Below are 24,311 nucleotides of genomic sequence, written 5' to 3'. Positions count from 1 at the left end.
ACTGGGGGAAACAGCGTTCAAACGGAGCCTGTGGAAGACAATGCTTTTTTTTTTTTTTTGATGAATTTCTAAACTTTATTAACATATTTCGTGACCTTTTCCATTTTATACTTAAAAGTCCTAATATCCTCAATTTGTCTTTCTTGTGATAAAGTTAAAAGTTAGCTATGAAAATCCCATGTGAGTCATGTACAAATACTGTGCATAGACCGCCAAGGTGTTTATTATTCACGAGTAGGAAATCAAGCATTTCAACTGTCGTTTTTGTGATTCTATCCACAGATCCGAATATTCACAAATCCTTAAGGGATTACATCCAGAAACGGACTTCCCCAAGAACTGGCATCCAAGATGGCCTCCAAAGTCCTGACTCCTTTAATGTGCAATTACCAGTTGTGTAGTTTCCCATGAATTCACATTCAAGTGAAAACAGCGCCTTAAATGATATAACTTCACTCTGAATGCTGGCCTAAAAGGAAGCCTGCTGTGTCAAACAGGCTCACCTAAGTCTACAGAAGTCAACTAGTGCTCACTGTCATCTGCAAGCAGTGCTCCAGTGGGGACCGAATGTGCTTCTTCAGGACCATCTGTAACACGGGGGTAGGGTGATGATTGATCTTTTTGCATGATATATTTATGTTAAGTATTAATCAACAGCTCTTGATAAAGAAAAACACCGCGTACGCCTAAGCAAACACACATGACACTGAAAAATGATTTTAAATGCAAGCAGCTTTGCAGACATTCTCATGAAGGATCCCAAGCGTTAGCAGTTACAGTCTCAGGGGGAAGACTGGTCTCCATCCATGAAACAAATGTTGAGACTTTTTAAATACATGAGATGTTGCAACACAGATGTCAAGATGCATTGATACTAAGAGTTGGAGGAACAGGGAAAATGATGGCAGCGTAAGACAGGCCCATGTCAAGGAAGTGTTAAGCAGGAGAAGAGAAAATGGAGGAAAGAGTGTGCTTTCTCCTCTTCCCTTCCACTGGGTATGAATGTACTGAGGCATTGTTTTCATGGGAGCTGCTTGGATAGCTGTATTCAAAGCCAAGCCTGGACCAAACAATGGCATCGGGCACTTGTTAAGCATCTCTTTATGCTGGAACATCTGCTAGAGGCTTCATTATTCTTTTATCCAACAGAGAGTGCAATTCTTGTTATCCACAGACGGATGAAAGACATCTCCTAGGTTATAAAAGCAGCATTAAGAGTCTTTTCCTCCCTATGCTGAAACACTGAAAGTACTAGGACTGGGGAGACAACTCTGCCTTTAAGAGCACTTGTCGCTCTTGTAGAGGACCTAGGTCTGATTCCCAGAACCCACACAGAGGTTCATAACCACTTATAACTCCAGTTACAAGGGATCCAATGCCCTCTTCTGACCTCCTCAGGTACTAGGCACACGTAGTCCACATGCATATATGGAGCCAAAATTTACACATTTAAAATAAGTAAATCTAAAAAGTATTACAAAAATACTGTTGTTAGTGTACATAGACATCATTGCTGTGCCAAGAGGTAACCAACAGGTGTGACACTTTCTAAGAAGTATAACACTAAAATATATTCCATTTTCATACAGCTGTCCATCCCTAGTAATAGTATTCCTGGGAGCACCTCCTCCTCCTGGCATTTTTCAGCCATTTCATGTTGAGAATAATTGCAAGGATCTACAATTTAGTTATTGATTGTTAAACCAAAAGTAAGTGGAAGAAAATATGAGAATGTGTTTTCTTAATAAACCCCATGATGCCACTGACAACTGCAACCTACTTGGTGGTCCTCTATAGAGACTGTCTCCAGTCACCTAGGCAACTCTATAGGATGTCTCTCCATCTACTGATGTTTAAATACATACCAGACTAAAGCAAGGCCTCACTGCTCCCTCTCCTATAAGCATACAAAGATTTCATGGTGGTTTGTGGAGTTTGTAGAAATTGCTTTAGTTTCTGGAAATAGAGTAGTTTATAAAAAATGTTCATGTTCATGTGTAATGTGTTTATTGTCTATATGTAAATATGAAATCATCTTCAAATTTTCCTATTTTATCTTCTAATATTTAATGTTGAATTTAATATCAAATATCAGAAAGCATGCTCTGCAAAAACATGAGCTGCCTGAGAAATCTGGCCAATTATTAAGACTGTCTTGGCTCCTACAATGCTAATTGGGCTAGGCTAAGTGAGGAGGGGGAATGTTTGTGTGTCTATCCATCTGTCTGTCTGTCTCTCCTCCTCCCCCCTTCCCTGCCTCTCTCTCTTCTCTCTTCTCTCTTCTCTCTTCTCTTCTCTCTTCTCTCTTCTCTTCTCTCTTTCCTCTTCCCTCTTCCCTCTTCTCTCTCTCTCTCTCTCTCTCTCTCTCTCTCTCTCTCTCTCTCTCTCTCTCTCTCTCTCTCTGTAAGCATGCACAACTCAGTGTCCTGGCATTGCTTGGATGTGCATGCATGTAAAGGCAAGTGTGGAGACTAATCATAGCATCCCATTGCATAGTGTTTCCTGTCATTTCTGCCCTCTTAGGATATTCTTATCAGATCAGCAGCAGCAACATTTGGAAGAGGGGGAAAGGGAGACGAAAAAGAGCATTGGGGTATTCATTGAGCAAAGTATGAACAATGGAACAGAAAGAGGAGATGGGTGGATCATCCAGAAACCTTCCTCCTGGATGGAAACATTAAGAAAGAGTGGCATGGGGGCAATATTGTTAGGGTTTCGAATTGCGGTCCATGCCCGGACAGAAGAGACCCAAACACCATGGTTGCGGGTGGAGAGGTTTAATGAGAGAAGAGTAGAAGAGAGGAAAGGCAGCCATTCATGGGCACATGCACGGGGGAAATGGGAGCAAGAACAGAGAACAAAGAGCAAGAGGGGAAAGAGAGGGTAAGAGAGAGTAAGAGAGGAGGGGCAAGCAGCCCCTTATATAGTCAGGCACAGCTGGCTGTTGCCAGGCAACTGTGGAGCAGAGCATACCTGGCTGTTCCCAGGTAGGTGTGGGGGTAGAGCTTAGACAGAATGCCAACATTCCCCTGTTCGGATTTAATTAAAAAGAAAAATTAGAGGCAACGGTGAAGCAGGGATAGGATCATCGTGATCTCTGACTACTCCCTGCTTGCTTTGGGGTGACATGTCTCTAGGGAACCTAGAAAAATGAGTCTGGGGACGTTTGTCTAGTCCTAGAGTTGGCTGTCTCCCTGTTGTCCAGGGTCTGTGGGACTGTCCAAGGATAGGTCAGAAGGAACAGTCCAATAGAAGTGTCTGTGCCTGTGAGAGGAGATTGGAACATCTGGAGGTTGCTTCTCTGGAGCTGTCCTGGGTGTAGTAAGTGCCTGAACGTGACAAGATTCTGGAACACACACACACACACACACACACACACACACACACACACACACAGGTTTCCTGTAGCTTATAAGTTTACAAAAGAGATAACAACATCAGTTAACAACCTGAATATTCTTTAAGAAGCTTTTTGTGGAGCAGAAGGAACAAGAATTTGTGATTACAGTTGAGTTGTATAGAAGGAAGTTTCATTAGTTGGGCAAATTTTAAGAACTCGAATAGGAGAGTAGTGTACCAAGAAGAGGGTATATGAAGCATTTAATCAATGAAACCCGAGTTTAGGTGAGGAAGTAACGGATTACATCTTTGAAAGCTTCCGTCTGAACTAGTTGCTAGAAACTGAATTCAGAGATCTGTTTCTTAGTTGCTAAGTTACAGTTACCTTAGTTGTCAGTGTAGTCAGAATCTGGGGAAGAATAAACTATAATCTAGCATTTATGTATTATTTAAAAAATGACGTAGTCCATCAGCCACCAGTTCCCCGTGGTCTCTGTGGTTTTCATGGCAACTTGGGCAGAGTCAGCCTGGCTTTCGAGCCCAGAAGACACAAAGCTTTTTTCTATGGAATGGATACGTGTGGCATGAGAAATGACTTACCTTGATTTAGCTAAATCATCTGACTCTGAGGGTAACCAGTTTTGTCCACTGTGTTTCTCCGCGGCTGTCACAGCACAATCCAGGCAGACCATTGAAGCTGTGTTCATATTTTCTGAGACCTTGTGGGGCAAACTGTTAAAAGCTTTGGGAAATTCTGTCTGTCACAAACTTAAACATATAAATAATTACCAGACTTCTGACAAGATTGAGGCCTAAATCTACAGGGCAACGGAGAGGCTCAAGCACGTGGGCACAGGCATGCGTATCTGGGACACTGGTGCACACAGAGAGAGCTCACTTGTATGAGGGTCTTAGAGGTGGCATGCTCATGGGGAAGTAGGCCTCACAGACAGAGTTCCTGAGGAACAGGGTCAGACCTGCTTTTCACAGGCACAAACCAGGAGCTACAAGAAGGGAGGAGGGAGAGACCTGGGGATGGGGCCGGACAGAGATACTGTTTTCTGCTTAGTGTAAATTAGACCAAAACATCCCAGGGAATGGGGACAGGCGGCAAAGACCTATAGACCGGTGGATGAGAATAGGGATTAATTACCCTGACCAGTGCTGGGGCTAGATTTAGAGCAGGTGCTCCTGAGCCAGAGAGCAGTCTATCCAGACCCAGTTAGCATTAAACTGTCTCAAAAAGAAAGAGAGAGAAAGTCTCACCCAACGGAAAGTGTCTAGAATGAGGCTTAGTGAAAGGATTTATCCCCAGAGGCAGCACAGGTACCTCCAAGCTCAAGAACACTTCCCTGAGACCACATGTACACCATGGAAAGTCAAGCTCTGAGGTAAAGAAAGCACACAGAGGTCGAGACCAGCAAGTGCTTAAAGAGAGCGCTCTCCTTGGCAGGCCGCTGTAAGCAGGGCATCACGGCAATGGTAAGGCCTGCTGGAGTGGTGGATGCTGAGTTCCACAGCAGCCAGCAGATGGTGGTGGTCGGATGGCCTAAATGGTGTAGAAGAGGCAGCAGCTGCGATCGAATTCCTGTGATGCGCCCAGAAGCGGCAGCAGATGTAATGGCAGGGCCCAACAGCAGGACACGTGGTGGTGACCCCAGGTCCTGTGTGCAGAAGTGGAGAGCATCTCCATTCTTTCTTGCCACAGCCAGCGAAAGCACACAACCCATGGCAAGCGACCGTGACTGCACCCCGTGCCTGGGTGAACTGTGGCTCCATGAGAGCGCACGATCATGACCTTGCCCTGGGCCCAGGCTGGGGGCTGCTACCACTGTTGTCATTAATATCAGGTATCAGTTGTTAATAATATCAGATATCAACCACACCTGTGGGGAAAGAGCACACCAAACCAACACCAACAGAGTTCCACGTGGTGAGATTTTAATGGGGGAATGAGACAAAGGAAAGGGGCGCAAGAAAGAAGAGAAACGAGAGCTAGTGGGCAGGGAATCTGCCTTTTATTTGGAATGTGACTTAAAGGTTGCCAGGTGCAGGTGCGAATTGAGCCAAAAGGTCTTCTGAGAATGTATGGTCATTGCCAGGGCAACGGTGACCAAATGATGTCACTGCTAAAGGCAATTCCTGATACCAGCAAACATAACCTGTCCCAGTACGTGATCAAACAACCACAACTCTTCTTCCCCAAAGCACTCATTCTTCTCGATCCATGTGCACATCATATGTTCAGATCTGGTCTACCTCTGCAGTGTCCTGTGTGCACACATCATATGTTCAGATCTGGTCTACCTCTGGAGTGCCCTGTGTGCACACATCATGTATTCAGATCTGGTCTATCTCTGGAGTGTCCTGTGTGCACACATCATATGTTCAGATCTGGTCTATCTCTGGAATGTCCTGTGTGCACACATCATGTATTCAGATCTGGTCTATCTCTGGAATCTCCTGTGTGCACACATCATGTATTCAGATCTGGTCTATCTCTGGAATGTCCTGTGTGCACACATCATGTATTCAGTTCTGGTCTATCTCTGGAATGTCCTGTGTGCACACTTCATGTATTCAGATCTGGTCTATCTCTGGAGTGTCCTGTGTGCACACATCATGTATTCAGATCTGGTCTATCTCTGGAATGTCCTGTGTGCACACTTCATGTATTCAGATCTGGTCTATCTCTGGAATGTCCTGTGTGCACACTTCATGTATTCAGATCTGGTCTATCTCTGGAGTGTCCTGTGTGCACACATCATGTATTCAGATCTGGTCTATCTCTGGAATGTCCTGTGTGCACACATCATGTATTCAGATCTGGTCTATCTCTGGAATGTCCTGTGTGCACACTTCATGTATTCAGATCTGGTCTATCTCTGGAGTGTCCTGTGTGCACACTTCATGTATTCAGATCTGGTCTATCTCTGGAATGTCCTCTGTGCACACATCATGTATTCAGATCTGGTCTATCTCTGGAGTGTCCTGTGTGCACACATCATATGTTCAGATCTGGTCTATCTCTGGAATGTCCTGTGTGCACATCATATGTTCAGATCTGGTCTATCTCTGGAGTGTCCTGTGTGCACACATCATGTATTCAGTTCTGGTCTATCTCTGGAATGTCCTGTGTGCACACTTCATGTATTCAGATCTGGTCTATCTCTGGAATGTCCTGTGTGCACACATCATGTATTCAGATCTGGTCTATCTCTGGAATGTCCTGTGTGCACACATCATGTATTCAGATCTGGTCTATCTCTGGAATGTCCTGTGTGCACACATCATGTATTCAGATCTGGTCTATCTCTGGAATGTCCTGTGTGCACACATCATATGTTCAGATCTGGTCTATCTCTGGAATGTCCTGTGTGCACACATCATGTATTCCGATCTGGTCTATCTCTGGAATGTCCTGTGTGCACACATCATGTATTCAGTTCTGGTCTATCTCTGGAATGTCCTGTGTGCACACATCATGTATTCAGATCTGGTCTATCTCTGGAGTGTCCTGTGTGCACACATCATGTATTCAGATCTGGTCTATCTCTGGAATGTCCTGTGTGCACACATCATGTATTCAGATCTGGTCTATCTCTGGAGTGTCCTGTGTGCACACTTCATGTATTCAGATCTGGTCTATCTCTGGAATGTCCTGTGTGCACACATCATGTATTCAGATCTGGTCTATCTCTGGAGTGTCCTGTGTGCACACATCATATGTTCAGATCTGGTCTATCTCTGGAATGTCCTGTGTGCACATCATATGTTCAGATCTGGTCTGTCTCTGGAATGTCCTGTGTGCACACATCATGTATTCAGATCTGGTCTATCTCTGGAGTGTCCTGTGTACACACTTCATGTATTCAGATCTGGTCTATCTCTGGAATGCCCTGTGTACACACATCATGTATTCAGATCTGGTCTATCTCTGGAGTGTCCTGTGTGCACACATCATGTATTCAGATCTGGTCTATTTCTGGAATGTCCTGTGTGCACACATCATGTATTCAGATCTGGTCTATCTCTGGAATGTCCTGTGTGCACACATCATGTATTCAGATCTGGTCTATCTCTGGAGTGTCCTGTGTGCACACATCATATGTTCAGATCTGGTCTATCTCTGGAATGTCCTGTGTGCACATCATATGTTCAGATCTGGTCTATCTCTGGAATGTCCTGTGTGCACACATCATGTATTCAGATCTGGTCTATCTCTGGAATGTCCTGTGTGCACACATCATGTATTCAGATCTGGTCTATCTCTGGAATGTCCTGTGTGCACACATCATGTATTCAGTTCTGGTCTATCTCTGGAATGTCCTGTGTGCACACATCATATGTTCAGATCTGGTCTATCTCTGGAATGTCCTGTGTGCACACATCATGTATTCAGATCTGGTCTATCTCTGGAATGTCCTGTGTGCACACATCATGTATTCAGATCTGGTCTATCTCTGGAATGTCCTGTGTGCACACATCATGTATTCAGTTCTGGTCTATCTCTGGAATGTCCTGTGTGCACACTTCATGTATTCAGTTCTGGTCTATCTCTGGAATGTCCTGTGTGCACACATCATGTATTCAGATCTGGTCTATCTCTGGAGTGTCCTGTGTGCACACATCATGTATTCAGATCTGGTCTATCTCTGGAGTGTCCTGTGTGCACACTTCATGTATTCAGATCTGGTCTATCTCTGGAGTGTCCTGTGTGCACACATCATGTATTCAGATCTGGTCTATCTCTGGAGTGTCCTGTGTGCACACATCATATGTTCAGATCTGGTCTATCTCTGGAATGTCCTGTGTGCACATCATATGTTCAGATCTGGTCTATCTCTGGAATGTCCTGTGTGCACACATCATGTATTCAGTTCTGGTCTATCTCTGGAATGTCCTGTGTGCACACTTCATGTATTCAGTTCTGGTCTATCTCTGGAATGTCCTGTGTGCACACTTCATGTATTCAGATCTGGTCTATCTCTGGAATTTCCTGTGTGCACACATCATGTATTCAGATCTGGTCTATCTCTGGAATGTCCTGTGTGCACACATCATGTATTCAGATCTGGTCTATCTCTGGAATGTCCTGTGTGCACACATCATATGTTCAGATCTGGTCTATCTCTGGAATGTCCTGTGTGCACACATCATGTATTCAGATCTGGTCTATCTCTGGAATGTCCTGTGTGCACACATCATGTATTCAGATCTGGTCTATCTCTGGAATGTCCTGTGTGCACACTTCATGTATTCAGATCTGGTCTATCTCTGGAGTGTCCTGTGTGCACACATCATGTATTCAGATCTGGTCTATCTCTGGAGTGTCCTGTGTGCACACATCATATGTTCAGATCTGGTCTATCTCTGGAATGTCCTGTGTGCACATCATATGTTCAGATCTGGTCTGTCTCTGGAATGTCCTGTGTGCACACATCATGTATTCAGATCTGGTCTATCTCTGGAGTGTCCTGTGTGCACACATCATATGTTCAGATCTGGTCTATCTCTGGAATGTCCTGTGTGCACATCATATGTTCAGATCTGGTCTATCTCTGGAATGTCCTGTGTGCACACATCATGTATTCAGATCTGGTCTATCTCTGGAATGTCCTGTGTGCACACATCATGTATTCAGATCTGGTCTATCTCTGGAATGTCCTGTGTGCACACATCATGTATTCAGTTCTGGTCTATCTCTGGAATGTCCTGTGTGCACACATCATATGTTCAGATCTGGTCTATCTCTGGAATGTCCTGTGTGCACACATCATGTATTCAGATCTGGTCTATCTCTGGAGTGTCCTGTGTGCACACATCATATGTTCAGATCTGGTCTATCTCTGGAATGTCCTGTGTGCACATCATATGTTCAGATCTGGTCTGTCTCTGGAATGTCCTGTGTGCACACATCATGTATTCAGATCTGGTCTATCTCTGGAGTGTCCTGTGTGCACACATCATATGTTCAGATCTGGTCTATCTCTGGAATGTCCTGTGTGCACATCATATGTTCAGATCTGGTCTATCTCTGGAATGTCCTGTGTGCACACATCATGTATTCAGATCTGGTCTATCTCTGGAATGTCCTGTGTGCACACATCATGTATTCAGATCTGGTCTATCTCTGGAGTGTCCTGTGTGCACACATCATGTATTCAGATCTGGTCTATCTCTGGAGTGTCCTGTGTGCACACATCATATGTTCAGATCTGGTCTATCTCTGGAATGTCCTGTGTGCACATCATATGTTCAGATCTGGTCTGTCTCTGGAATGTCCTGTGTGCACACATCATGTATTCAGATCTGGTCTATCTCTGGAGTGTCCTGTGTGCACACATCATATGTTCAGATCTGGTCTATCTCTGGAATGTCCTGTGTGCACATCATATGTTCAGATCTGGTCTATCTCTGGAATGTCCTGTGTGCACACATCATGTATTCAGATCTGGTCTATCTCTGGAATGTCCTGTGTGCACACATCATGTATTCAGATCTGGTCTATCTCTGGAATGTCCTGTGTGCACACATCATGTATTCAGTTCTGGTCTATCTCTGGAATGTCCTGTGTGCACACATCATATGTTCAGATCTGGTCTATCTCTGGAATGTCCTGTGTGCACACATCATGTATTCAGATCTGGTCTATCTCTGGAATGTCCTGTGTGCACACATCATGTACTCAGATCTGGTCTATCTCTGGAATGTCCTGTGTGCACACTTCATGTATTCAGATCTGGTCTATCTCTGGAATGTCCTGTGTGCACACTTCATGTATTCAGATCTGGTCTATCTCTGGAGTGTCCTGTGTGCACACATCATGTATTCAGATCTGGTCTATCTCTGGAATGTCCTGTGTGCACACATCATGTATTCAGATCTAGTCTATCTCTGGAATGTCCTGTGTGCACACTTCATGTATTCAGATCTGGTCTATCTCTGGAGTGTCCTGTGTGCACACTTCATGTATTCAGATCTGGTCTATCTCTGGAATGTCCTCTGTGCACACATCATGTATTCAGATCTGGTCTATCTCTGGAGTGTCCTGTGTGCACACATCATATGTTCAGATCTGGTCTATCTCTGGAATGTCCTGTGTGCACATCATATGTTCAGATCTGGTCTATCTCTGGAGTGTCCTGTGTGCACACATCATGTATTCAGTTCTGGTCTATCTCTGGAATGTCCTGTGTGCACACTTCATGTATTCAGATCTGGTCTATCTCTGGAATGTCCTGTGTGCACACATCATGTATTCAGATCTGGTCTATCTCTGGAATGTCCTGTGTGCACACATCATGTATTCAGATCTGGTCTATCTCTGGAATGTCCTGTGTGCACACATCATGTATTCAGATCTGGTCTATCTCTGGAATGTCCTGTGTGCACACATCATATGTTCAGATCTGGTCTATCTCTGGAATGTCCTGTGTGCACATCATATGTTCAGATCTGGTCTATCTCTGGAATGTCCTGTGTGCACACATCATGTATTCAGATCTGGTCTATCTCTGGAATGTCCTGTGTGCACACATCATGTATTCAGATCTGGTCTATCTCTGGAGTGTCCTGTGTGCACACTTCATGTATTCAGATCTGGTCTATCTCTGGAATGTCCTGTGTGCACACATCATGTATTCAGATCTGGTCTATCTCTGGAGTGTCCTGTGTGCACACATCATATGTTCAGATCTGGTCTATCTCTGGAATGTCCTGTGTGCACATCATATGTTCAGATCTGGTCTGTCTCTGGAATGTCCTGTGTGCACACATCATGTATTCAGATCTGGTCTATCTCTGGAGTGTCCTGTGTACACACTTCATGTATTCAGATCTGGTCTATCTCTGGAATGCCCTGTGTACACACATCATGTATTCAGATCTGGTCTATCTCTGGAGTGTCCTGTGTGCACACATCATGTATTCAGATCTGGTCTATTTCTGGAATGTCCTGTGTGCACACATCATGTATTCAGATCTGGTCTATCTCTGGAATGTCCTGTGTGCACACATCATGTATTCAGATCTGGTCTATCTCTGGAGTGTCCTGTGTGCACACATCATATGTTCAGATCTGGTCTATCTCTGGAATGTCCTCTGTGCACATCATATGTTCAGATCTGGTCTATCTCTGGAATGTCCTGTGTGCACACATCATGTATTCAGATCTGGTCTATCTCTGGAATGTCCTGTGTGCACACATCATGTATTCAGATCTGGTCTATCTCTGGAATGTCCTGTGTGCACACATCATGTATTCAGTTCTGGTCTATCTCTGGAATGTCCTGTGTGCACACATCATATGTTCAGATCTGGTCTATCTCTGGAATGTCCTGTGTGCACACATCATGTATTCAGATCTGGTCTATCTCTGGAATGTCCTGTGTGCACACATCATGTATTCAGATCTGGTCTATCTCTGGAATGTCCTGTGTGCACACATCATGTATTCAGTTCTGGTCTATCTCTGGAATGTCCTGTGTGCACACTTCATGTATTCAGTTCTGGTCTATCTCTGGAATGTCCTGTGTGCACACATCATGTATTCAGATCTGGTCTATCTCTGGAGTGTCCTGTGTGCACACATCATGTATTCAGATCTGGTCTATCTCTGGAGTGTCCTGTGTGCACACTTCATGTATTCAGATCTGGTCTATCTCTGGAGTGTCCTGTGTGCACACATCATGTATTCAGATCTGGTCTATCTCTGGAGTGTCCTGTGTGCACACATCATATGTTCAGATCTGGTCTATCTCTGGAATGTCCTGTGTGCACATCATATGTTCAGATCTGGTCTATCTCTGGAATGTCCTGTGTGCACACATCATGTATTCAGTTCTGGTCTATCTCTGGAATGTCCTGTGTGCACACTTCATGTATTCAGTTCTGGTCTATCTCTGGAATGTCCTGTGTGCACACTTCATGTATTCAGATCTGGTCTATCTCTGGAATCTCCTGTGTGCACACATCATGTATTCAGATCTGGTCTATCTCTGGAATGTCCTGTGTGCACACATCATGTATTCAGATCTGGTCTATCTCTGGAATGTCCTGTGTGCACACATCATATGTTCAGATCTGGTCTATCTCTGGAATGTCCTGTGTGCACACATCATGTATTCAGATCTGGTCTATCTCTGGAATGTCCTGTGTGCACACATCATGTATTCAGATCTGGTCTATCTCTGGAATGTCCTGTGTGCACACATCATGTATTCAGATCTGGTCTATCTCTGGAGTGTCCTGTGTGCACACATCATGTATTCAGATCTGGTCTATCTCTGGAGTGTCCTGTGTGCACACATCATATGTTCAGATCTGGTCTATCTCTGGAATGTCCTGTGTGCACATCATATGTTCAGATCTGGTCTGTCTCTGGAATGTCCTGTGTGCACACATCATGTATTCAGATCTGGTCTATCTCTGGAGTGTCCTGTGTGCACACATCATATGTTCAGATCTGGTCTATCTCTGGAATGTCCTGTGTGCACATCATATGTTCAGATCTGGTCTATCTCTGGAATGTCCTGTGTGCACACATCATGTATTCAGATCTGGTCTATCTCTGGAATGTCCTGTGTGCACACATCATGTATTCAGATCTGGTCTATCTCTGGAATGTCCTGTGTGCACACATCATGTATTCAGTTCTGGTCTATCTCTGGAATGTCCTGTGTGCACACATCATATGTTCAGATCTGGTCTATCTCTGGAATGTCCTGTGTGCACACATCATGTATTCAGATCTGGTCTATCTCTGGAGTGTCCTGTGTGCACACATCATATGTTCAGATCTGGTCTATCTCTGGAATGTCCTGTGTGCACATCATATGTTCAGATCTGGTCTGTCTCTGGAATGTCCTGTGTGCACACATCATGTATTCAGATCTGGTCTGTCTCTGGAGTGTCCTGTGTGCACACATCATGTATTCAGTTCTGGTCTATCTCTGGAATGTCCTGTGTGCACACATCATGTATTCAGATCTGGTCTATCTCTGGAATGTCCTGTGTGCACACATCATGTATTCAGATCTGGTCTATCTCTGGAGTGTCCTGTGTGCACACATCATGTATTCAGATCTGGTCTATCTCTGGAGTGTCCTGTGTGCACACATCATATGTTCAGATCTGGTCTATCTCTGGAATGTCCTGTGTGCACATCATATGTTCAGATCTGGTCTGTCTCTGGAATGTCCTGTGTGCACACATCATGTATTCAGATCTGGTCTATCTCTGGAGTGTCCTGTGTGCACACATCATATGTTCAGATCTGGTCTATCTCTGGAATGTCCTGTGTGCACATCATATGTTCAGATCTGGTCTATCTCTGGAATGTCCTGTGTGCACACATCATGTATTCAGATCTGGTCTATCTCTGGAATGTCCTGTGTGCACACATCATGTATTCAGATCTGGTCTATCTCTGGAGTGTCCTGTGTGCACACATCATGTATTCAGATCTGGTCTATCTCTGGAGTGTCCTGTGTGCACACATCATATGTTCAGATCTGGTCTATCTCTGGAATGTCCTGTGTGCACATCATATGTTCAGATCTGGTCTGTCTCTGGAATGTCCTGTGTGCACACATCATGTATTCAGATCTGGTCTATCTCTGGAGTGTCCTGTGTGCACACATCATATGTTCAGATCTGGTCTATCTCTGGAATGTCCTGTGTGCACATCATATGTTCAGATCTGGTCTATCTCTGGAATGTCCTGTGTGCACACATCATGTATTCAGATCTGGTCTATCTCTGGAATGTCCTGTGTGCACACATCATGTATTCAGATCTGGTCTATCTCTGGAATGTCCTGTGTGCACACATCATGTATTCAGTTCTGGTCTATCTCTGGAATGTCCTGTGTGCACACATCATATGTTCAGATCTGGTCTATCTCTGGAATGTCCTGTGAGCACACATCATGTATTCAGATCTGGTCTATCTCTGGAATGTCCTGTGTGCACACATCATGTATTCAGATCTGGTCTATCTCTGGAATGTCCTGTGTGCACACTTCATGTATTCAGATCTGGTCTGTCTCTGGAATGTCCTGTGTGCACACTTCATGTATTCAGATCTGGTCTATCTCTGGAGTGTCCTGTGTGCACACATCATGTATTCAGATCTGGTCTATCTCTGGAATGTCCTGTGTGCACACATCATGTATTCAGATCTGGTCTATCTCTGGAATGTCCTGTGTGCACACTTCATGTATTCAGATCTGGTCTATCTCTGGAGTGTCCTGTGTGCACACTTCATGTATTCAGATCTGGTCTATCTCTGGAATGTCCTCTGTGCACACATCATGTATTCAGATCTGGTCTATCTCTGGAGTGTCCTGTGTGCACACATCATATGTTCAGATCTGGTCTATCTCTGGAATGTCCTGTGTGCACATCATATGTTCAGATCTGGTCTATCTCTGGAGTGTCCTGTGTGCACACATCATGTATTCAGTTCTGGTCTATCTCTGGAATGTCCTGTGTGCACACTTCATGTATTCAGATCTGGTCTATCTCTGGAATGTCCTGTGTGCACACATCATATATTCAGATCTGGTCTATCTCTGGAATATCCTGTGTGCACACATCATGTATTCAGATCTGGTCTATCTCTGGAATGTCCTGTGTGCACACATCATGTATTCAGATCTGGTCTATCTCTGGAATGTCCTGTGTGCACACATCATATGTTCAGATCTGGTCTATCTCTGGAATGTCCTGTGTGCACATCATATGTTCAGATCTGGTCTATCTCTGGAATGTCCTGTGTGCACACATCATGTATTCAGATCTGGTCTATCTCTGGAATGTCCTGTGTGCACACATCATGTATTCAGATCTGGTCTATCTCTGGAGTGTCCTGTGTGCACACTTCATGTATTCAGATCTGGTCTATCTCTGGAATGTCCTGTGTGCACACATCATGTATTCAGATCTGGTCTATCTCTGGAGTGTCCTGTGTGCACACATCATATGTTCAGATCTGGTCTATCTCTGGAATGTCCTGTGTGCACATCATATGTTCAGATCTGGTCTGTCTCTGGAATGTCCTGTGTGCACACATCATGTATTCAGATCTGGTCTATCTCTGGAATGTCCTGTGTGCACATCATATGTTCAGATCTGGTCTATCTCTGGAATGTCCTGTGTGCACATCATATGTTCAGATCTGGTCTATCTCTGGAGTGTCCTGTGTGCACACATCATGTATTCAGATCTGGTCTATTTCTGGAATGTCCTGTGTGCACACATCATGTATTCAGATCTGGTCTATCTCTGGAGTGTCCTGTGTGCACACATCATATGTTCAGATCTGGTCTATCTCTGGAATGTCCTGTGTGCACATCATATGTTCAGATCTGGTCTATCTCTGGAATGTCCTGTGTGCACACATCATGTATTCAGATCTGGTCTATCTCTGGAATGTCCTGTGTGCACACATCATGTATTCAGATCTGGTCTATCTCTGGAATGTCCTGTGTGCACACATCATGTATTCAGTTCTGGTCTATCTCTGGAATGTCCTGTGTGCACACATCATATGTTCAGATCTGGTCTATCTCTGGAATGTCCTGTGTGCACACATCATGTATTCAGATCTGGTCTATCTCTGGAATGTCCTGTGTGCACACATCATGTATTCAGATCTGGTCTATCTCTGGAATGTCCTGTGTGCACACATCATGTATTCAGTTCTGGTCTATCTCTGGAATGTCCTGTGTGCACACTTCATGTATTCAGTTCTGGTCAATCTCTGGAATGTCCTGTGTGCACACATCATGTATTCAGATCTGGTCTATCTCTGGAGTGTCCTGTGTGCACACATCATGTATTCAGATCTGGTCTATCTCTGGAGTGTCCTGTGTGCACACTTCATGTATTCAGATCTGGTCTATCTCTGGAGTGTCCTGTGTGCACACATCATGTATTCAGATCTGGTCTATCTCTGGAGTGTCCTGTGTGCACACATCATATGTTCAGATCTGGTCTATCTCTGGAATGTCCTGTGTGCACATCATATGTTCAGATCTGGTCTATCTCTGGAGTGTCCTGTGTGCACACATCATGTATTCAGTTCTGGTCTATCTCTGGAATGTCCTGTGTGCACACTTCATGTATTCAGTTCTGGTCTATCTCTGGAATGTCCTGTGTGCACACTTCATGTATTCAGATCTGGTCTATCTCTGGAATGTCCTGTGTGCACACATCATGTATTCAGATCTGGTCTATCTCTGGAATGTCCTGTGTGCACACATCATGTATTCAGATCTGGTCTATCTCTGGAATGTCCTGTGTGCACACATCATATGTTCAGATCTGGTCTATCTCTGGAATGTCCTGTGTGCACACATCATGTATTCAGATCTGGTCTATCTCTGGAATGTCCTGTGTGCACACATCATGTATTCAGATCTGGTCTATCTCTGGAATGTCCTGTGTGCACACATCATGTATTCAGATCTGGTCTATCTCTGGAGTGTCCTGTGTGCACACATCATGTATTCAGATCTGGTCTATCTCTGGAGTGTCCTGTGTGCACACATCATATGTTCAGATCTGGTCTATCTCTGGAATGTCCTGTGTGCACATCATATGTTCAGATCTGGTCTGTCTCTGGAATGTCCTGTGTGCACACATCATGTATTCAGATCTGGTCTATCTCTGGAGTGTCCTGTGTGCACACATCATATGTTCAGATCTGGTCTATCTCTGGAATGTCCTGTGTGCACATCATATGTTCAGATCTGGTCTATCTCTGGAATGTCCTGTGTGCACACATCATGTATTCAGATCTGGTCTATCTCTGGAATGTCCTGTGTGCACACATCATGTATTCAGATCTGGTCTATCTCTGGAATGTCCTGTGTGCACACATCATGTATTCAGTTCTGGTCTATCTCTGGAATGTCCTGTGTGCACACATCATATGTTCAGATCTGGTCTATCTCTGGAATGTCCTGTGTGCACACATCATGTATTCAGATCTGGTCTATCTCTGGAGTGTCCTGTGTGCACACATCATATGTTCAGATCTGGTCTATCTCTGGAATGTCCTGTGTGCACATCATATGTTCAGATCTGGTCTGTCTCTGGAATGTCCTGTGTGCACACATCATGTATTCAGATCTGGTCTGTCTCTGGAGTGTCCTGTGTGCACACATCATGTATTCAGTTCTGGTCTATCTCTGGAATGTCCTGTGTGCACACATCATGTATTCAGATCTGGTCTATCTCTGGAATGTCCTGTGTGCACACATCATGTATTCAGATCTGGTCTATCTCTGGAGTGTCCTGTGTGCACACTTCATGTATTCAGATCTGGTCTATCTCTGGAGTGTCCTGTGTGCACACATCATGTATTCAGATCTGGTCTATCTCTGGAGTGTCCTGTGTGCACACATCATATGTTCAGATCTGGTCTATCTCTGGAATGTCCTGTGTGCACATCATATGTTCAGATCTGGTCTATCTCTGGAATGTCCTGTGTGCACACATCATGTATTCAGTTCTGGTCTATCTCTGGAATGTCCTGTGTGCACACTTCATGTATTCAGTTCTGGTCTATCTCTGGAATGTCCTGTGTGCACACTTCATGTATTCAAATCTGGTCTATCTCTGGAATGTCCTGTGTGCACACATCATGTATTCAGATCTGGTCTATCTCTGGAATGTCCTGTGTGCACACATCATGTATTCAGATCTGGTCTGTCTCTGGAATGTCCTGTGTGCACACATCATGTATTCAGATCTGGTCTATCTCTGGAGTGTCCTGTGTGCACACATCATGTATTCAGATCTGGTCTATTTCTGGAATGTCCTGTGTGCACACATCATGTATTCAGATCTGGTCTATCTCTGGAATGTCCTGTGTGCACACATCATGTATTCAGATCTGGTCTATCTCTGGAGTGTCCTGTGTGCACACATCATATGTTCAGATCTGGTCTATCTCTGGAATGTCCTGTGTGCACATCATATGTTCAGATCTGGTCTGTCTCTGGAATGTCCTGTGTGCACACTTCATGTATTCAGATCTGGTCTGTCTCTGGAGTGTCCTGTGTGCACACATCATGTATTCAGATCTGGTCTATCTCTGGAATGTCCTGTGTGCACACATCATGTATTCAGATCTGGTCTATCTCTGGAGTGTCCTGTGTGCACACTTCATGTATTCAGATCTGGTCTATCTCTGGAATGTCCTGTGTGCACACATCATATGTTCAGATCTGGTCTATCTCTGGAATGTCCTGTGTGCACATCATTTGTTCAGATCTGGTCTATCTCTGGAATGTCCTGTGTGCACACGTCATGTATTCAGTTCTGGTCTATCTCTGGAATGTCCTGTGTGCACACTTCATGTATTCAGATCTGGTCTATCTCTGGAATGTCCTGTGTGCACACTTCATGTATTCAGATCTGGTCTATCTCTGGAATGTCCTGTGTGCACACATCATGTATTTAGATCTGGTCTATCTCTGGAATGTCCTGTGTGCACACATCATATGTTCAGATCTGGTCTATCTCTGGAATGTCCTGTGTGCACACATCATATGTTCAGATCTGGTCTATCTCTGGAATGTCCTGTGTGCACACTTCATGTATTCAGATCTGGCCTATCTCTGGAGTGTCCTGTGTGCACACATCATTTATTCAGTTCTGGTCTATCTCTAGAATGTCCTGTGTGCACACATCATATGTTCAAATCTGGTCTACCTCTGGAGTATTTTGAGGCATGAAGACAAAATTGGAGGAGGGTAGTCCTGCAGAATCTGAGAAAGCACCTTAGCTATGAACTCAGTGTTTTCCACAGAACACCTTTTCAGGACTTTCTGATACTAGATTGCTCCTTAACAGTGACTGTCTCCTTTTTCTTCCAGTGTTTTTATTTATTTATTTTTCCTAGTTTAGGTTCTTAATCCAGTGCATTTAGTCTGTTTCACTCTCTTACAAAATATCTCAGTCCGCACAATGTGAGTAGCAAACCTCACAGTTCTGGAGGTAAAAAGTCCAAGACAAAGATGCCAACAGAGCTGGGAGAGGTGGTGGTCTATGCCTATAATCCCAACACTTGGGGTAGCTGCAGAAGGATTAGGTGTTGAAGGTCATCCTTAGCTACCTACAGAATGCAAGGCCAGCCTGTACTACATGAGAGTTTGTGAAAATGTAGAAATATAGCAAAATAGTGGGTATTTGGGGGAGCCTCCTACTTCATATGTGACAACTTACATGTCTTCCATGGTGGGAGGGATCAATACACTCCCTCAAGCTGCATTGACAGGAACACTGGTAACTCCACAGTCAATGAATAGCTGGTGACTAGGTATTTAAGAGCTTCTGCCACCTAATATAATCACACTGGGCATCTCCGTCTAACATCTGCATTTGAAGGAAAGATTCAGTTAGCTGGAAATGGTGGTACAAGCCAAGCTCACTGTTAGTAAGGTGTTTGCACGGCAATGCTACTTAGTGACACTTCCGTGATACTATCTTAAAAAACAAAATTCCTGTTCTGTCACATAGGAAACAATAGGGCCTGGGGAGATGTATCCCTTAACGATAGAGTTCATAAGAATTCCCAGGATATCTCAAGGTCGGGCCTTCTCAGGGAGTCTTGAGAGCAGCGAAGCCCTCCTGTGTGGCGCTGTGAGAGAAAAGCCCAGAAGATTATACTTCCCAGTTTGTCCTTGCAGTTTATTAGCTTGAGGATTATATCATGAATTAGAACTGCCCCCCGGGATAGCTTCCTTCTTAAGAGCATATGTAACTATCAGGCCAATCACTGGACAACCCATTTGCACTGAAATGTCACAAGCCACCCTCAGGATTTGACCGGGAGCGTTTGTCTGACCATGTCTGACAGAAACCGCAGTAGGGGTATCTCTGTTTACTAACCTTGGCACTGGGCTGGCAGCAGAATTGAGCGGAGGTCTGTGTAAGAGAAGTCGTAAGCTCCCGGGGCTAATGTCAGTTGGCTTCAGCTTGGAAAATAAGAAAAAGAAACCTTAAAAAAAACTCCATCGCTAGCTGAATAATCAGATGTTATGTAATTCCAATCTCTGTCCCTCTGTAAAATTTGATTAATAATAATATTTGTTAAAGAAGGTGTAATCTATTTTCAATTTGTAGTACCTAAAAGAGCAACTAAGGAAATGTAATTGGTTTAAGTTGATGTGGGGCTTTCAGTCTATGGATAGACATGTTTGAGAAGGGAACTTCACTGTGAAGCCAGAGTTCTTCTGTCTCCAATATCCGCTGGCACATCCAATATCCAAGAAGACAAAATTTGAAGAAAGAAAAACTGAAAAAAGGCATACAGCAATTCATTAAAAAAAATTAGATCGATGGTGTGGATAAAGAATTAAGGAAATGGCTGTGAGTAACTCATTCTAGACTTGTTTGGCCTAAATAGAATTTAAACAGGGAAGAGGGGCTGGGGAGATGGCCGGGTGGATAAACCCCTGGCAAGTTAGCATAAGGGCATGAGTGAGGGTTCCTAGCAGCCACACAAAAGCTGCGTCTAACCCAGCACAGAGGGTGCGGGGAAGAGTCAAGGGTAGCAGGTAGATCCTGGTCTTACCAGCCAACCAATCCAGTGGAAACAGCATGATCCAGGCTCAGTGAGAGACTCTGTCTCAAAAGCAAGGCAGAGAACAATAGAGGACAGCACTTGGCATCAACCTTTGGCCTTCCATGCAAAGGTGTGAGCATGTATACACACAAATATACATATATACACATATGCATATGCTACACACGAAGAAGAAGGAGAAGAAGGAGGAGGAGGAGGAGAAGGAAGGAAGGAAGGAAGAAAGAAAGAAAGAAAGAAAGAAAGAAAGAAAGAAAGAAAGAAAGAAAAAGACCCTTTGAAGCCTTGTAATCCCTTAGTGTATAATATAAAATACTTTACTTTCTTTTGTCTTCTAAGTATCACAGGTTACTGCTCTGAAGTGGAAACAGGAAAGAAAGAGATTTTGATCATCATCTCACTGAGCGTGAGTTTGCAATCAGCCCGGGGGGTACAGGGAAAAGAGCAACCACCAACTCCCCCCCTTCCGGCACTCGGTATCACGTACACAATGTTACCCTTTCACCCCTGGGAACTGACTCACGGGCCAGCCTGAGGGAGCCACACACATGGCCAGCACCCACCCCAGAGAAATCAAACATATGGTGCTTTCTGACCTGCAGGACCATTCCCTCTATAGCTAGACCCTGAGGATTCCCTCCTGTGAAGGCTTTCACAGACAGACACCGACTGCAAAGTCTGAGCTTTCACCTCTGTACTGCCTCACCTGAACCTGGACAGAAGACGGGCTTCCATGTCTAAACACACACATGAACCTGGAGCCCAACACCCACAATTTCACTTGCATACACCACTAATGCAATTTATAAACATGAATATTAAAAACTTTTTTAAATGAGACTCTTCTCGAAAACGGCAAAAGTAAAAATATATTGACTTTCGTTTTTTGTTTTGAAACAAAGTCTTTCTACATAGCTCTGGCTGTTCTGGAACTCACTATGCAGACCAGGCTGGCCTTGAACCCATAGAGTTCCACCTGCCTCTGCTTCCTCAGCACTGGGGTGAAAGGTGTGCAGTGCCACATCCAGACAAAAGTAAAAGTATTTCGAAGTAGGAATGGATGTGTAAACTTTACTGAGCTATTACTTTATTCTGAACATGGTTCTTTTTTATTGAATTTTTCTTTACAAATGCTATCCCCTTTCCCAGTTTCCCTCCAGAAACCCGACATCCCATCCCCCCCTCCCCCTGCTTCTGTGAGAGTGCTCCATCACTCACCCACTTCTGCCTCCATACCCTGGCATCCCCCTACACTGGGGCATTGAGCCTTCATAGGACCAAGGGCCTCTCCTCCCACTGATGCCCAACAAGGCCATCCTCTGCTACATATCCAACTAGAGCCATGGGTCCTTCCATATGATGCCCACAGCCAGCCATTGGACTGAGCACATGGTCCCCAATGGAGGAGTTAGAGAAAGGACTGAAGGAGCTCTTTGTAATTCATGGGCTCAGCATGGTTCTTTAAGTCTTCATTATCACAATGAGACTTTCAAGTGCATATAAATAACAGCTCCGAGGCCACAGAGATGGCTCCATGGACAATGGTTATTGCTGCTAAGCCTTACAAACCAAGTTTGGTCTTCAGGATCCTCGAGGTAGAAGGAGACATCACCTCTCACAAGCTGTCCTCTGACTCCCACCTGTGTGCTGCGTGTAAGGCCACATACACATACCCATATACACACATATAATAAATAAATGTAAATTTAAAAAATATACAGCTGATGTGGCTCAACTTTGAAAAGTGAGTTGTGGTGTTTGGTGCCTTGTTTTTCTGCACCCCTGCAGAAAAGTACTTTATAAGTCTTGAGCTTAGCAACATGTGAACCACAGAATTTCCCATGCATCTCTCCGCACTCTTCATAAACACTGCATCCTGAATACCATATCCAGCATCTTTAAACAGACACTGTAGGAACTGTCAATGAATAGGTCTTGTAAGCATTATATATCACAAAGATATATATATATACCAAAGTGCAATGGTAGCAAGGAAACTGAACACATTCCTGAGAGCATTTATACTGTTTTAGTTTGATTTTAGAGCGTGACGTCTTTAGTGAATATAAACATCCTTAAAGCATGAAGGGCAGCCTTACAGTTTACTTATTCCCTCAGCCAAGAATCATTTGTCAAGGGCTTGCCTCCTGCCAGCTACAGCACTAATGCCTTGAATGAGACACGAGGAAGCAGAATACAGACCTGTTAGAAACACACAGCCGACAGACCATTCAAAGGAATCAGCACCAACATCATACATTCATGGGCAAGGCACTGGAGAGAGACACAGTGGTAGTAGCCATGGCTGTCACACTAGGAACCACAATAGCTATGGTCTTACCAAATATACTCAGGATGTATCAACAGCACAAGAAAATGAAATCCCAGAATTCAGTCCCTCAGACCCTGGTAGAGCTTGCAGGATTTCTGCGACACCTAAAGTACATGAGTGGCAGTTAAGCCACCGAGGCTTTGGGCGCTCATATCTACTGTGTTAGAGAGACTCAGACTGCTTCCTGGATGTTGTCAGAATGAACTGGTTAGAGCTGCGGCTTCCAATGAGAAAGTGAGGAAGTCTCCACAACAACTTGGTCAGGCTGAGAGCACCTCAGCCCCTACCACCTGCCGCTCTCCTGATGAAAACCCTGCACTCTCTGTGTTGCAATCACCATCTGCAGGAGCTGCTGCTGACTGGCTATGTGGTGTCCAGTCTCCCGCCTATCGTTACATGAACACAGAAAAGTTTGCCTATAGTATCAATAGGCCAAATCAAACACTGTTTCCCTCCCTCCGAGAGAGCCCTCTGAAACCAAAGCCCGAGGGGATGAAGGGCATGATTCTGCCTAATAACGTGTAAGGGAGAGGCCACTAGGATGAGCTATTGTAGAATCTACCATCTTCATGATTAAAAAACCAAGTGCTGCTGGGTTTGGTGACACACACTTGCACATGGGAGGTATAGATTTGAGAATCCAAAGGTTAAAACCATCCTCAGGTAACATAACTTTGAAGCTAGCCTGGGCTATATGAGACTGTGACTCAAAAAAGAAAGAAAGAAAAAGAAAGAAAGAAAGAAAGAGAGAGAGAGAGAGAGAGAGAGAGAGAGAGAGAGAAAGGAAGGAAGGAAGGAAGGAAGGAAGGAAGGAAGGAAGGAAGGAAGGAAGGAGGAAGGAAAAACAGAACAATAATCTAAAACATAGACACCGTGTGTTACTACAGAACTCTGTCCAATCCCTTCCTGTTGCCTGAAATTTGGACAGGATAAAGACAGACAGAGCCACGATTCCCTGAATTCCAAAAGCAAAGTTTGTGTGTGAGAAAAGAAATCTGTTTGGTAAGGTGCTGTCACAAGGTTTCTATTATATAGCCTAAAA

Source organism: Rattus norvegicus, chromosome 4 (genome assembly GCF_021556685.1).
Source record: "Rattus norvegicus strain SHRSP/BbbUtx chromosome 4, alternate assembly SHRSP_T2T, whole genome shotgun sequence".
NCBI lineage: Eukaryota > Metazoa > Chordata > Mammalia > Rodentia > Muridae > Rattus > Rattus norvegicus.
This window is presented reverse-complemented; position numbering follows the sequence as displayed.